At 41.9% G+C, this 16,660-nt stretch overlaps 1 protein-coding gene across 6 annotated transcripts in view; it reads left to right on the top strand.

Moving 5' to 3' along the window:
* The first annotated feature begins 9,542 nt into the window (after positions 1 to 9,542).
* LOC741476 (uncharacterized) overlaps positions 9,543 to 16,660 on the top strand; it is a 66,295-nt gene continuing 59,177 nt past the window's right edge. For 3 of the 6 annotated variants that reach the window (XR_008538787.2, XR_001708689.4, XM_063792118.1), the window contains exons 1-2: positions 9,543 to 12,657; positions 12,871 to 15,780. The gene's annotated coding sequence lies outside the window, so the exon portion shown is untranslated. The remainder of the gene's footprint in view (positions 12,658 to 12,870; positions 15,781 to 16,660) is intronic. The other 3 variants (XR_001708692.4, XR_170923.6, XM_063792119.1) reach the window with 2 other exon arrangements.

The following is a 16,660-nucleotide window of genomic DNA, read 5'->3' as shown; positions in this document are numbered from 1 at the left end:
AGAAGTACCCCAAGGCATTTAATAATCAGACTCCCAAAGATTAAGGATAAAGAAAGGATAAAGATCAAGGATAAAGAAAGCAGCAAGATAAAGGAAACAAATAGCATACAAAGGAGCTCCAATACACAGCATCAGACTGTGTATTACAAGCCAGGATAGAGTGACATGATATATTTAATATGCTGAAGGAAAAAAAAAAAACTTGTATTCTAGAGAGGTCAAGCAAAATGGCGGAGTAGAACTTCATCAGTGGTCCCTCTGGCAAGCCCACCAATTTAACAACTATCTACACACACAAAAAAGCACCTTCATAAGAACCAAAAATCAGGTGACCACTCACAGTACCTGGTTTTAACTTCGTATCACTGAAAGAGGCACTGAAGAGGTAGAAAACATAGCCTTGAATCCTGACACCATCCCACTCCCATCCTTCTGGCAGCTGCAGCACGGTTCAGAGAGTGTCTCTGGTCACGGGGAGAGGAGAGTACAGCAATTGTGAGACATTGAACTCAGTGCTGTCCTGTTAGAGCAGAAAGAAAACCAAACTCAGCTGTTGCCCACACATAGAGGGAGCATTTAAACTAGCTCTAGCCAGAGGGCAATTCCTGATCCCAGTGGTGGAAAGTTGAATTTTCCCAGACCTCACCACTGTGGGCTAAAGTGCTCTTGGGCTCTAAATAACCTTTAAAGGCATCCTAGGCCACAAGGATTGCAACATATAGATGAATCCTAGGGATGAACTGGGCCCAGAATCAATCGACTGTGGGGTGGGAGTATGTTACCTCTGACACACCAGCTGGGGCAGCTAAAAGAGTGCTGGCCTCGCCCTTACCCTAACCTCAGGCTGCACAGATCATGGCTCTAAAAGGGACACCTTCCTTCTGCGTGAGAAGAGGATAGGGAAGAGTGGGGAAGACTTTGTCTTGCATCTTGGATCCCAGCTCAGTTACAGCAGGATAGGGCACTGGTCACAGTTGCAAGGCCTATTTTCCAGGCCCTAGTTCCCAGATGACATTTCTAGACATGCCCTGGGCCAGAAGGGAACTTGCTGCCTTGAAGGGAAGGACCCAGTCCTAACTGCATTCATCATCTGCTAACTGAAGAGCACTTAGGCCCTGAATAACCAGCAGCAACACCCAGGTGCTATGTCAAGGGCCTTGGGTGAGACTCTGAGACTTGGTGAGTTCAGGTCAGATTCAGCACATTCCCAGCTGTGGTGGCTATGGGGCAAGAATATTTCTGCTTGAGAAAAGCAGAGGGAAAAGTAAAGGGGACCTTGTCTTGTCCCTTAGGTACTAGGTTGGCCACAGTGGGTAGAACACCAAGTGGGCTCTTGGGATGCCTGATTCCAGGACTTGGTTCTTGGATGGCATTTCTGGACCTGCCCTGGACCCCAGGGGAGCCCACAGCCCTGAAGGGTGAGTCCCAGGGCAGGCAGCATTCACCACAAGCTGACTAAAGAGCCTTGAGCCTTAAGGAAACATTAGTGATAGTCTGGCAGTACTTCCCATGGGCCTGTGGTGGCGGTGGCCATGAATGAGGCTCCTCTGCTTTTGGAAAGAGGAGGGAAGAGTGGGAAGGACTATGTCTTGTGGTTTCAGTGCCATGCCAGCCACAGTGTAACAGAACACTATCTAGATTTCTAAGGCTTTTGACTTTAGTCCCTGGCTCCTGGAAAGCACTTCTGGACCTATCTGGCACATGGGTAATATCACTGCCCTGAAGAGAAGGACACAGGCTTGGCTAGATTTGCCACCTGATGATTGTAAAGCCCTAGGATCTTGAGTGAACATAGGCAGTAGCCAGGGAGTGGTTATAGCAGGCCTTGGGCAAGACTCAGTGCTGTGCTGTCTTCAGGTCTGACTCAATGCAGTCATCGTGCTGGTGGCCGCAGGGGTGCTTGTGTCACAATATCCCCAGCTTCAGATGGCTCAGAACAGAGTGAGATTCCATTTTTTGGGGAGAAAGTAAGGGAGAACAAGAGTCTCTGCCTGGCAATCCAGAGAATTCTCTTGGATCTTGTCCAAGACCATCAAAGTGGTACCTCTACAAGTCTGCAAGAACCACAGTGCTTTAGCCTTAGGTGCCCCCTAAAGCAGATATAGTTTAGATCACAACACCCAAGTCTTTTTGAATATCTGGAAAAATTTGCCAAAAAAGGATACAAACAAGCCCAGCCCATGAGGGCTACAATAAATACCTAACTTCAGTGACCTGAAACAGATGAACATCTCCAAGTATCAAGACAATCCGGGAAAACATGACCTCACCAAATGAACTAAACAAGGCACTAGGGTTCAATTCTGGAGAAACAGAGATATGTGATCTCACAGACAGAGAATTCAAAATAGCTTTTTTGAGGAAACTCAAAGAAATTCAAGATAACACAGAGAAGGAATTCAGAATTCTACCAGATAGATTTAACAAAGAGATTGAAATAACTAAAAAGAATCAAGCAGAAATTCTGCATCTGAAAAATGCAATTGGTATACTGAAGAATGCATCAGCCTTTTAATAGCAGAATTGATCAAGGAGAAGAAAGAATTGCAATAAGTAATCACCTGAAGGTACAAAACCCGCTAGTAAGTACACAGGAAAACACAGAACATTATAACACTGAATCTGTGGTGTAAACTACTCTTATCCTAAGTAGAAAGACTAAATGATGAACCAACCAAAAGGAATAACTACAACAACTTTTCAAGACATAAACAATAGAATAGGATATAAAATAGAAACAACAAAAAGTTAAAATGCCAGGGAACAAAGTTAAGGCATAGAGTTTTTATTAGCTTTCTTTTTGCTTGTTTGTCTGTTTATTCAAAGTGTTATCAGCTTAAAGTAATGAGTTATAAGATAGCATTTGCAAGCCTCATGTTAACCTCAAACCAAAAGAAATGAATACACAAAAAATAAAAAGCAGGAAACTAAATAATAGTATCAGAGAAAATCACCTTCACTAAAGGAAGACAGGAAGGAAAGAAAGAAGACCACAAAACAACTAGAAAACAAATAAGAAAATGGCAGAACTAAGTCCTTACTTGCCAGTAATAACATTGAATGTAAATGGACTAAACTCTCCAATCAAAAGATATACAGTAGCTGAATGGATAAAAAATAAACAAACAAACAAATAAGACCTACTGATCTATTCACTACAAGAAACACACTTTACCTATACAAACACACATAGACTGAAAATAAAGGGTTGGAAAAAAGATATTCCATGCCAACAGAAATGAAAAAAAGCAGGAGACGCTATACTTCTATCAGACAAAATAGATTTCAAGAAAGAAATTATAAGAAGAGACAAAAAAACTCACTATATAATAATAAAGGGGTCAGTTTAGTAAGAGGAATTTTAAATATATATGCACCCAATCTTGGAGCACCCAGATATATAAAGCAAATATTATTAGAGCTGAAGAGAGAGATAGGCCCCAATACAATAATGGCTGGAGAGTTCAACACCCCACTTTCAGCACTGGACAGATCATCAAACAGAAAATCAACACAGAAACATCAGAATGAATCTGCACTATAGACCAAATGGACCTCATAGATATTTACAGAACATTTCATCCAACAGCAGCAGAATACACATTCTTCTCCTCAGCACGTGGATCATTCTCAAGGATAGACCATATGTTAGGCCCCAAAGCAAGTCTTAAAAAGTTCAAAACAACTGAAATAATGTTAACTATCTTCTCTGACCACAAAGAAATAAAACTAGAAACTAATAAGAAGAGGAATTTTGGAAACTTTACAAACACATGGAAATTAAACAATATGTTCCTGAATCACCAGTGAGTCTGTGTAAAGTTTTCTTTCTGTTTTTTTTTTTTTGAGACAGAGTCAATTTAAAATTTTCTTTCTTTCTTTCTTTTTCTTTCTTCTTTCTCTCTTTCTCTCTCTTTCTCTTTCTTCTTTCTTTCCTTCCTTCCTTCCTTCCTTCTTCCTTCCCTCCCTTTCTTTCTTTCTTTCTTTCCTTCTTTCCTTCTTTCCTCCTTCCTTCCTTCCTCCCTCCCTCCCTCCCTTTCTTTCTTTCTTTCCTTCTTTCCTTCTTTCCTCCTTCCTTCCTTCCTTCCTCCCTCCCTCCCTCCCTCTCTCTCTCTCTCTTTCCTTCTTTCTCTTTCCTTTCTTTTTTGAGACAGGGTTTCACTGTATCACCCAGGCCAGAGTGCAGTGGCGTGATCTTGGCTCACTGCAATCTTCACCTCCTGGGGCTCAAGTGATCCTGCCACCTCATCCCCCCAAGTAGGTGGGACCCATGGGCATGCACCACCACACCCAGCTAATTTTTGTATTTTTTTGTAGAGATGGGGTTTTGTCATGTTGCCCAGGCTGGTCTCAAACTCCAGGGCTCAAGCAATCCACCTGCCTTGGCCTCCAAGAGTTCTGGAATTACAGGTGTGAGCCACCACACCCGGCCTAAATTTCTTAAATGAAAATTGAAGCACAATATACCAAAACCTATGGGAAACAGCAAAATAAGTACTAAGAGGGAAGTTTATAGCAATAAGTGCCTACATCAAAAAAGTAGAAAAACTTCAAATAAACAACCTAAACTTGCATCTTAGTGAACTAGAAAAGCAGAGCAAAAGAAACCCAAAATTAGTAGAAGAAAAAAAAAATCAGAGCAGAAATAAATGAAATTGAAATAAAAAAATACAAAAGATTAATGAAATGAAAAGTTGGTTTTTTGAAAAGATAAATAAAATGGACAAATTCTTTAGCCTGACCAAGAAAAAAAGAAAGAAGACTCCAACAAAATCAGAGATGAAAAAGGAGACATTACAACCAAACTGCAGAAATTCAAAGAATCATTAGAGGCTTCTATAAGTAACTGAATGCCAATAAATTGGAAGACCTAGAAAAAATGGATAAATTCCTAGACACACACAACCTACCAAGATTGAACCATGAAGAAATCCAAAACCTGAACAGACTAACAAGTACCGAAATCTAAGTCATAATAAAAGGTCTCTCAGTAAAGAAAAGCCGGGGACCCAATGGCTTCACTGGTGAGTTTTACCAGATATTTAAAGAAGAACTAATACCAATCCTACTCAAACTATTCCAAAAAATAGAGGAGGAGGGAATACTTCGAAATGCATTATATCAGGCCAGTATTACTCTGCTATCAAAGCCAAAGACATCAAATAAGGAAAACTACGGGCCAATATCCTTGATGAACATTGATGCCAAAATCCTCAACAAAATACTAACAAACTAAATTCAACAGCGTATTAAAAAATCACTCATTGTGACCAAGTGGGATTTATCCCAGAGAAGCAAGGATGTTCAATATAGACAAATCAATCAATTTGATATATCAACAGAATGAAGGACAAAAGCCATATAATCATTTCAGTTGATGTGGAAAAAACATTTGATAAAATTCAACATGCCTTCATTTTAAAACCCTCAAAAAACCGGGCATAGAAGAAATATACCTCAACATAATAAAAGCCATATAGTATGACAGATGCACAAGTAATATCATACTGAATGGGGAAAAACTGAAAGCCTTTCCTTTAAGATCTGGTATATGACAAGAATGCCCACTTTCACCAATTTTATTCAAAATAGTACTCAAAGTCCTAGCTAGAGCAATCAGACAAAAGAAAGAAATAAAGGACATTCAAATTGGAAGGAAGAAGTCAAATTATCCTCATTGCAGATGATATGATCTTACATTTGGAAAAACCTAAAGACTCTACCAAAAAGCTATTATTAATAGAATTGATAAACAAATTCAGTAACACTGAAGGATACAAAATCAACATACAAAAATCAGTAGCATTTCTATATGCCAACAGCAACTAATCTTCACAAGAAATCAAGAAAGTAATCCCATGTACAATAACTAAAAATAAAATAAAATATATAATAATTACATTAACCAAAGAAATGAAAGATCTCTACAATGAAAACCATACAACATTGATGGAAGAAATTATAGAGGACACCAAAAAATGGAAAGATATTCCAGTTCATGGACTAGAAGAATCAATATTATTAAAATGTCCATACTATCCAAAGCAATCTACAGATTTAATGCAATCCCTATCAAAATACCAATGACATTCTTCACAGATATAGAAAAAATAATTCTAAAATTATATGGAACCATGGAAGACCCAGAATAGACAAAGCTATCCTGAGCAAAAAGAACAAAATTGGAGGAATCACATTGTCTGACTTCAAATTATTCTACAGAGCTATAGTAACCAAAACAGCAGGTACTAGCATAAAAACAGACACATAGACCAATGGAACAGAACAGAGAACCCAGAAACAAACTTTGTGGGGAACAAGTTTACTGCACCCAGGCTCTGGAGCCAGGCTATCTGTATTTGAATCGTGGCTTTGCCATTAACCTTGGGTAAATAGCTAAATCTCTGTGGACCTTAGCTTCCTCATCTGTAAAATGGGGGAATAAGGATAATTCTCTCATAGGGTTATATAAATGAGTAAATGACGTGATGGATGAAAAGGGTTTAGCAATAGTGCATGGATGAGGCAGGTTAGATGTTGCAACTATCAAATCCCACAGTGTAGTCATGATGGTAAGGAGATGAGGTGAACTATGAGCCACCCAGTAAGCATGGCACATAGTATGTCTTAGCTTGGTAAGTGTTAATTTTTGTTTTCACATGTGGTACACAGTACGCATGCAATAAAAATTTGCTAGATCAAGTGAAAAAAAAAAGAAAAAGTTATAAAGAAGATGCTGAATTTTCTGGGAAGCCCTCCTTTCTCACTCCAAACGTTCCTCTCTCCAAATATTGTTCTTTAACTGATTGACTTTGTTGAAACAGGCACATTTGGTTATTAGGGAAATATATGGTTAGAAGCTTAGGAAATTGTGACAAAGGATTTTCCATGCTTTCAGCAATAGGAGGCGTAGTCAACCAGTGTGTTAAACTTTGTAAAAAGGAATTGCGGGACTGGTTTCACCCCTGCCCTGCCTCCCTAGACAGAACCAAGAGATGACCGTGATTGGAAATGGTACCACTCAGCAGCTGTTCTTATTGGCTGGCTCACAGTTCACCTCATCTTACCATAATGACTACACTGTGGGATTTGACAGTTGCAACATCTAACCTGCCTCAAAATCTCTTCCTCACTTCCAGGGAGTTCCACTGTCCCTCCCTTAGTTTGGTGTAAGATGTAATCACAGCTTTAATTATTAGTTTGAGAGAAACAAGGAGGCGGTATCACGACTCCATCTACTCAGCTATGAATGAACAGCCCAGCTCTTTACGACTAACTCCCAAAACAAACATCAAACCCCAAAGCATGAATAAAATAGCTATATTCATCATACAACACAACCAGGGCATGCCTCCTGTTTTTGCTCCTTGTGCAGTATTTTTACATTCATCTAAAGCTTGAGTACAACTTTTTCTGATACTTTCTTCTGACTCATGAAAGCATACACTTAATCTCCTGTAGACAATAGAGGATTCTATTTAGCTGTAATTGTGGAAAAGGCATCATCAAGGTTGCTAAGCAGCAGAAATTGGTTTATTGGAAACAACTTTCTGTGAGGAAAGCACCCCTTGTTCCCCAAGGATGTGTGTCTTCTTGTTGATTGACTTGCTGAGTGAATTCTGCAAAAGATTTTCCCCTTATACCTATGGGAGGACTGGGAAGGCAAAGTGGTAGAGAAAGAATCAATGTTAGAAAGTGGATGAGGCACTCTTAAGCAATTAAGGGACCATGTTTCTTCTGTCCAGAAACCTCTAATTAGGAAATCTGAGGCCCTGTTTGGCTGTGTGTCCTTTGCCCTGCTGTCAGGCCTCATTATGGGCTCCACCAAGATGAGGAAGGAACTCAGAGACAGAGAAGGGACATGTGTCATGCTGGGATGGCGATCAGTCAACCCAGGAAAGGATGTGGACTTAAGCTATTCCTAGTGACTTGAAGTATCACAGTTGCCACACTCATTTAGTTTAATTATCTAGACTAGCAGTTATGCTCATGGGACCATGAAGGTAAGAAAAACAGTAAAGCTACCTGTGTAAGTGTATGTGTTGGGGGAAAACCATTGGCATTTATTGAATGATTAATATGTGATAGTTTTAAGCATTTTTTGTGTACAAAAATTAATACTATTAGTTTAACACTCTTTAAAGATGAGAAACCAAGGCTCTAAGAGGGTACATTCATGAATACAGTTACTGTAAATTAGCAGGGATGGAATTTGAACCCTGGCAGCCAACACACCTGTCTGCTGGACTATCAGGCCCTCAGTCTTAGATGATTGTGCCCATGGGAAAACTATGGCCCCAAGCTTCTAGATCTTTCCTTTTTTTGAAAGGAGGCAGCTTATCTGAATTTTTAATGAAAAATATCTGAATTTTTAAATTGTTGGCAACATCTTTAAAATTTTTTTAATCTTATTTCAGGTCAACCACTGAGTATAAGCTGAGTGTAGCGTAGGATTACTTCCTTCTTGCCCAAAGTCATTAAGTCATTGCTCAAGCTGCAACTCTGTGAGTATGTGGCATAAACCTGGACCAAGGAAGGGGAAATGTAAACAGGAAGCCACACCGGTTCCATTTCAAGAAATAGCCTTTGAGGAAGCTTCACAATATGGGGTTATCAGAGGCAGTTTGACCTCCTAGGCTTTGCTAGTTTCACCAGAAACCTAGGGAGAATGTGGGTCAAGATTTCAGATTTGTGATGGAGTAGAGTCTAGACCTGCCTGTTTAGGCCACAGTGCTATAATCCTATAGTTCAAAGATTCCCAACCAGCCACATAGTGGTATGTAGTCAGTGGGTCACATGTGAGCTGAAATACTGACCCTCTCAGTCCTCAGGAGTCTAGGTAGTTTCAGTGGTCATGAGGCCACTCAGGTGGTCACATGTGGCCATAAGAAGATTCTCCTTTCAACTTAACCTATGTAGCAGATGTTATAATTTTTAACAAATGTATGACAGGAAGTTAGAAAGTTGTGAAGCAATACTATGGTCTGTTTCCTATGTAATATGGATTGCCCTGACTTAACCATCAGGTGAATGGGATCTACATCTCTATATAAATTCTTTAGTGTAACTTTTCTGCTCTTCTGCTCGTCTAGATAATAGGATACCCTCCTCCGGGTTTTTCCCAACATATTCATGAAGGTTTTAATTAAAAAAAAATCACTACATTTCATTCATTCATCCCTTCTAGTTATCTTCCTGACCACCAATCTCACATAGCAATTCGCTGCTATTTAGTATCAATTCATTCAATCGTGGTTTGTTTAGAAAGGTCCCTGGGTGAGGGTATGGGGCCTACCAGGGTGACCAGCTTGTCTCAGTCTGCCAGGAATATTCCTGATTTTAACACTGAAAGTCTTGTGTCCCAGAAATCTCCTCAGTCCTGAGTAAGCCAGGATCGTTGGTCACCGTAGGTCTAACACACATGTAGATCTGTAATTACAGACAGAAAGAAAGACCCTTCTTTGTATGAGTAGGTGGTTTGGGGAGGAGGGAAGGAGGAGGAGAATTTGGCTTCATATGGATAGGTAGGTGTAGGGGTGATGGGGGTGTTTCACACAAAATAACCTCATATTTTCTTTACTGGGTAGACATAAGGTCATCTGCAGAGAGGAAGGTGGGCCGATGGTAGACGAATTGTCACTTAACAAATCCTACTTCTTAATACATTCTTTTAAAACAACTCAGCAACAACTTGGGTGCATTTATATGCTTTGCATGAATGTATTCTGCCATTTCTGTGAGGAAGCAAATTATTACGAATAACTATAAAAATGAAATGGTTATATATTTATTTTTTCAAAAACAAAAGGCAGATTCCAAAGGTATAATCTAAGATGAGGCATCATGATCACTAGAGGTGCCTGTTCCCATTACTGCCATGCTTTAATCCACTTGCCCTCAACTGTCTACCATCCTCCGGCTCCCCATCCCTCACATCCTAAATAACACACCTAGCTTAAGTAACAATTACTCACTTAAAAGTGGGAAAATATGGTCAGTATTGAGGGAGTGTAGCACCAAAATCTGTATCAGTCAAAGTTTTCCAGAGAAAGAGAACCAATAGGATATGTATGTATGTATGTATGTATGTATGTATGTATGTATGCATGCATCTACTATCTACCATCTGTCTATCTATCTATCTATCTATCTATCTATCTATCTATCTATCTAAGAAGGGATTTATTATAGAAATTGGCTCATGCAATTATGGAGTGACAATATGCCACCTGCAAGCTGGAGACCCAAGAAAGCTGATAGTGTAATTCAGTCCAAGAGATAGTGTAATTCAGTCCAAGACCAAAGGCCTGAGAACCAGCGGGGGAATGCTGCTGGTGTAAACCCTGGAGTCTGAAGGCCTGAGGACAAGGAGCTCTGATGTCCGAGGGCAGAAGATAGATGTCCCAGCTGCAGAAGAGTGGAATCTGAATTGTGGCCCTCAAAGACCCACTGGAGGGCAGACACTGGCAGGCTGTGGGAGAAGCTGAGGATAGGGTGAGTGAAACTCCACAGGTGACCTTGGACAAGTGCCTAAACTTTCTGTGCCTCTGTGTGTACATCTGCAAAGTGAAGTGGTGGACTTTGTGAGCCCCAAGGTTCCTCATGCATTCTAGAATTGCAGCACTTTTTGAGGGATTGTAAGAGGAAAGAAGCAGTTACAGAAACACAATTTTGAAATGCTAGGTCTTTGGTATTTGAAGCCAAGGAAATGGCTAGGGGTCTCTGAAAAAAAAAATAGTATTATGAATAAGATGGAACCAGACAGCACCCTAAAAGTTTGTGACAAAGGAAGTCTCAATCCTTACATCAGAAGCAAATTTCTCACTGTATACCTTTACATTTTATAAAACATGGTCACATGGAACAATAGCTTGCAGACTGGGAAGCACTTGAACATAATAGTGTTTCATTTGATCCTCATACACTCTTGGGAGATAGAAAGCATTATTTTTACTCTCTCCATTTTATGAACAAGGAAAATCAGTTTCCAAGTAGTTAAGGTCACAGAGCTGAGTATTGGACTCTGTTCTTACGGATTTCTGTACCCTCCATAGAGAATGGGGTCAGTGGGGTCTTATCCTTGAGCAGCCGTGTCAGAAGTGGGAGCCCTGGGCATAGAGCCTTAGGGACTTATGGAACATACTGTGTCCTCACTAGGCTGGAGCAGGGACTATGGTTGTGGATGCCATAATTGGTCTGCTTTGGAAAGGGCTTCCTTTATCTCCATCAAAGAGATATCACCAAAGATCTGGGGGCAGCTTGGCCAGTCTATGTGCTGACTCTCTGCTGGAGCTGTCTCCTAATCAGGTCACTGCTAGAGTTCCTCTTCCTAAATGTCCCAGTGCCATGACTTTGGTGCTCTAGCTTGTGGGATTGAATCAATCTAAGAGTCCAGAGTCTATGAGGACTCCTTCTTCTCTATTGTATGCTGCTGTCTGAAGCTAAATGCTATTGTACAAGTTTTGTTGCTGTTTAGATTTTTTTTGTTCCCAGATTATTGTTCCAAAAATAGACCTACGATATATTCTTATACATTTGAATTTAATTAAGAACCTTTTTCTCAATGACATAAATATGGTTTTACTGTTTCCAGCCAGGCCAGACAAAGATGCCTGAAGACAGATTTCTAAATGATGCTATGTGCCAATTTCTCTGATCTTTTTAATATTGTAACTAACGGGCCTTGCTCTGAGATGGTGGTTTACGATTTTGACATGCTGTCCTGTACCACTCTCTGATCACAAGGGAATACGTAGAAACTCACCAAAGCAACTGCTGTCAGTCGTCAAAGTGGAGCCACATTGTCCCTTCTAACCTCATAAGGATCCTTATGGGATTCAGGATGATCACATTTTCAGTGCTCTAAGGACTGTCTCCGTATGACCCCAGCCATACCATGCCCATTACTGATGTATTTGACCTGTTGAGCCTCCAACAGCATTGCAGACTCCACTTTTTGTGTTCCAACAGGACTAAGGCCAGAAGCGAATGTCCTATTTTTTCCTGCCATTTCTCTGCTGAGCAACAGTTCACCCTTGGAGCTGCTGCTGCCTAAAGAACAGGAGAAGATTCAGGAATGCTAACAATAGTTACCTACATATCGCATGCCCTCTGCCCTTGCCCATTGTAACAGCCTCACCACTTGGATCAGTAAGAGTCCACACTTGCTCAGTACATCTTGGTGCTCACTTCAGCTGTGGGCTCTGATTTAAACATCCAGCTCAGGGGATGCCTCTTTGGTGCATGTCATAATCAGGAGAAGAATGCTGTCTTTGGATTCTGGAACTGACTCCATTTGTAGTGAAGAGTTTGGAGAGCATCAATAATGGGATGGCAACATTCATTCATTCATTTATACCTCTAACCAGTCTTTCCTCACATACTGGTTGAGTACTCAATACGTGCCCTGTGCTTAGCTGAGTACTGTTCAATGGTGAACAAAGAAGACATGGTCTTAACTAGGAGTTCCTATTTCAACAGAGTAGCCCAAGGAACTTCAACCACTTTTGCTACAGGTGTATTAGTTACTGCCAAGAGTCTGTAAGTGTTCATGGGCCTCATTAAGCTCTGCCTTCCTTCTGCTTTTTGGAGCCTGGCCTTTGGTTGGCCTTGAATGAAGAGTAGGGCCCCCAAAGTACCACTGTCAGCACTCTCCAGGTGAGTATTATCCTGGGAGGGGCCAGGGCATGAGGAGGGCCAGGGCGTGGGGCCCTCTGAAGGCTGTGTCATCCCAGGCTTCAGCCACAGAGGTTTTATTATGGAGGAAAGCTGAGCTGTGAGCACGTTGCTAGGCTGTGGCTATTTATTTTTATAAACGAGCCTTGTGCTTAATTTAGAAACCTGCTTTTTCTTTTTCTTTCTTCTTTCCAGCATCATCTGGCTGTCTGGCACCATCAAAGAATTGCATTTCTGACCCAAGAAGAGCTTATGGGTGGATGGGGGTGGGATGGAGGCTGGGGAGAGGATTGATGCCAGCCAGCTGCCTCACAGGGTGCTGGAAACACGTGGCCATGCCATTAGCATCCTGTTTGGCTTCTGGACGAGTTTCATCTGTGACACCTACATAGTCCTCGCTTGGATCAGCAAGATAAAAGGCAGCCCTGATGTTAGTGCCTCCTCTGATGAGCCATACGCCAGAATCCAGCAGAGCAGAAGGCAATGCCACGCAGAAGAGGACCAAAGTCAGGTGCCAGAAGCAGGTGACATCTCCACTCTCAGTTCTTTGGAGGCAGCTATTTTAATAGAACCACTTTACTGCAGCTATTTTGACATGAGGATATTTTGGTATGGCTCAAAGATTCAGCCGATAAATGTTCAGCTTTTTAAAAAATAAATGATGAGTAAAATAGGCATCTTGCAGGCCATCTGTGAGCTTCACCTCAACCTTGATCTTCACTTCCCCCCCTCCATTGTCAGTCTTACCTCCAGGCATTAAGGGTGTATGGATTGGTAACAGATGAAGGAAAGGACTGGTAGAGGTTCAAAATGAAAGAAATAGCAGGTCAGGACTCCAGGAGGGTTGAGGGTCTTTTAAAGTAAAACAAAACAAACAAACAAACAAAAAAACAGGGTCAACCAAATTCAGAAGTCAGGTAGAAGTCAGAGAAGGAATGAAAGATGGGAAACTGGTTATAAACCAAATACAGCGAGTCTGAATTTTGACTTGTTTTGAGGCTGCTGTATCAAAACAGTTGTGTTGGAAGAGCTGCATGAAATTGTTGGGCAAGAAATAGTCCACTCATGATTCAGATAAGCTCATTTTGCCTCTTCCATGGTCGATTTCTGACTCATAAATGTCTATACATTTCACTTTACTGCTTATGTGAGCCTCAGTTTCCCCACATAAAATGCAGATGATGATGTCGGCCCTTCCTCTTTCCCCACGTTTTGCTCTCCTTCCAAGTGGCATGATGAGGAATGAGCCAGCATCTTGTAAACTGCTCCAGGCCACCTGGAGAAATGTGCTTGCGTAAATAGTCGGCATTAGTATACGTGAGTCTTCCATGAGTAAAGAATTTCAGAGTTGGCAGCCGTCTCTGCCTGGTGATTCATGTGGGCACAATGATGCCCTTAGCTACAATGTATGGTGTGGGTGATGAATTTGTTCTTGTCACAGCAGAGGACTGAGTATTCTTTACCCAAATGCTATAGATTGAGTTTGCACATGGGAACTAGATTAGCTCTGAAGAGAGTTGAAAGGAACCTGACATTTCTGCCTACAATCTAGAGTTTCATTGTACAAACAACCGCAGCAGCACATTTGTGCCCAACCATTGGCTCCCTTTGCCAGCAAAGAAAATCTTCTAAATTCTTCTGCCATTTGTCAAACCTGCCAAAGTCCCTGGAGGCAGTTCTGGTATAACTGAAGGTGGAGAAAGATAATATTCTCTCTACCAGGTTTCACTACTTCCTGTGTTGGTTGTTCACAAGGGGAGAGCTTCTGCATCACAGGATGAAGCTTCGGTGATTTAGATGTGGAATATCCTTCCAGGATTAGGGCAAGGAGGCCCCAGCTTCCAGAACTCTGTCCTGCAGCCTCCGCGTGGCTGGGCAGCGGCCTTCCTTTGAGCCTTCAGGGTGGAAACGAAGGACACGTGCGTCTCTGCAGCACTTCTGGCTTTCGCTCAATCCTATTTTCAGAGCCAAAGCGCCATCTCCTCTGGTACAGTTAATCTTTGTTCCTGCCACTGACCCTTCTATCTTTATTACTTTTCACCACGTCCTGGCCTTCAGATTTCTTATGGATTTGTCTCTCAGGCGTTGTGTTTTGATTCCCTCCTCACATTTACTTCCAAGTGCCAAGAACAACTCTGTTCCGGCAGAAGGATATTATTTGGCTTAAAAAGAAGAATGAGCAGTGGCTTCTCTCCATCAGCATTCTTTAGGTTTACGTGGGAATTCATTCTGGGAACCATTTAGAGTCTCCTTCAAGCCTCTCCCTGACCGACAAAGTTTCTGTCCCAGAGAGTTACTTTGCTTCCATTGTTTCTAAGTGGATGATAAGAACCTTTCTTTCTGAGCCTATGTAGAAGGACTCAACACCCCTCCCCTCATTACTCCCCAGAGTATCCATTGGCTGGGCCCACAATGGATACACCCTGAGTATTGTTACCATTGTTATAGACTTCAGCATCAACTCCAGTATTTGGTGGTCCAATAAACCTTGAGTCCTCTTCAAGAATTGTTAGTTTTTCCCACCTTTGAGAACCACACTCACCCTTTAAGGCAGCTCTTCCTAAGTGACTGACAAACACTCCCTGGTTGAGCTGGTGGGGGCAGGTCCAGCCAACAATGGCTTCTCTGTTGACATCACACAGGCCTTAATGACACAGACTAGTCACAACAGCTGGTGCACTCATGAGTGCCTATTAATATTTTGGGTAACTTGTATTGCCCCATCCACCACTCTGTATAGTGATTCTGGAATTTGCTATTTGATATGAGCAAATGAAAAGATGGAAGGGGCTGTTCACCACTCAGGCTGCAAGCAAGCCTGTCATGCCCATCTGCCAAGAGGAGTCCTTGTGTGCCTCCAAAATGGCCTGGTCCTTAACTTGATCTGCTTGGACTGATTGCAAACAGTGGCTTAGCTTCCTCTAGACCAGAGGACATTCTGTGCTCCCAAAACAGAATGCTACACATGGGAACAAGGGAAAGGGAGGCTTTGAGAGGTCAGCCAGCAAGGCCCCTGCTTCAAGCCTAAAACCAACGTAATTAGGTGAAGATTGAGCAGGATAAGGCTTTGCAAGGAACATCCCTGCCATGTCAAGGTGATCCCAGGTACGTGAATTGGCTCCTTTTGAGTCTTCCTACAACTCTTGGAGGCAAATAGGGCGGGTATTATTACTCTAGTTCTACCAAGGGAGAAACTAAGTTCTAGAAGTCAACTAAGGAAGTTATGTAACTTACTGGCGGACAGGACACAAGAAACCTCAAATTCCTGACATCTGTTCCAGTTTTTCCCATCACCCCATGTTGCCCTTCAGCAGGGCTTAAGCAAAACAGCCAACGCAAGTCCTAGCCTTTCCAGCTGGGCTGAAGTTAGAAACTGGCATGGATTTACAATGGAGTAGCTGGGGCCTGGGAGGCTACAGATAACTGCTTCTACTTGCTCGTATTGCAAGGCAAGGCTATATGGCTCAGCAGGGCTGAAACTATTTGGAGACTCGATTTTTACATGGTCATGGTGAGGGGGAGTGCAAATGAGAAAAAGGTACAACAATTTGCATTTGTGTGTGTGTGGGTGTGTGTGAGTGTGTGCATGCACATGTGCACATGTTTGGGCACACAGATGAGAAGACATTACTGTCATGGTGGCTGTTGCAAGTGGATGGAGCATGTTCCCTTGCAGGTCATCTGCAGCTTCATGGACACACTGTAGCTTCTTACCTAAAGCTTCCACATCTCTGCCTGATGGCTCTCTCTGGCCACAGAAATTTGTTAAGCCCCATGCATGGGGAAGCCCAGAAGAGCATCAGAGTTAAAGGTGCCTGGAGCAACCCTTAACCAATGAAGGATGGAGCTGGTTAAAAAAAAAAGTCTCCGTTTTTTTATACCCCCTGCCAACAGGAAAATCGAGGTGTTTTCCACTGAGCCTTTGAGAGGGACTCCAGAGGAAGTAAAACCCAAGTGCTCTGTGCAGCATCCTGCTCATGTACAC

This window comes from Pan troglodytes, chromosome 14, assembly GCF_028858775.2.
Source record: "Pan troglodytes isolate AG18354 chromosome 14, NHGRI_mPanTro3-v2.0_pri, whole genome shotgun sequence".
NCBI lineage: Eukaryota > Metazoa > Chordata > Mammalia > Primates > Hominidae > Pan > Pan troglodytes.
Note: the sequence above shows the minus strand (reverse complement) of the source record. Positions and strands in the feature narration are given on the sequence as shown.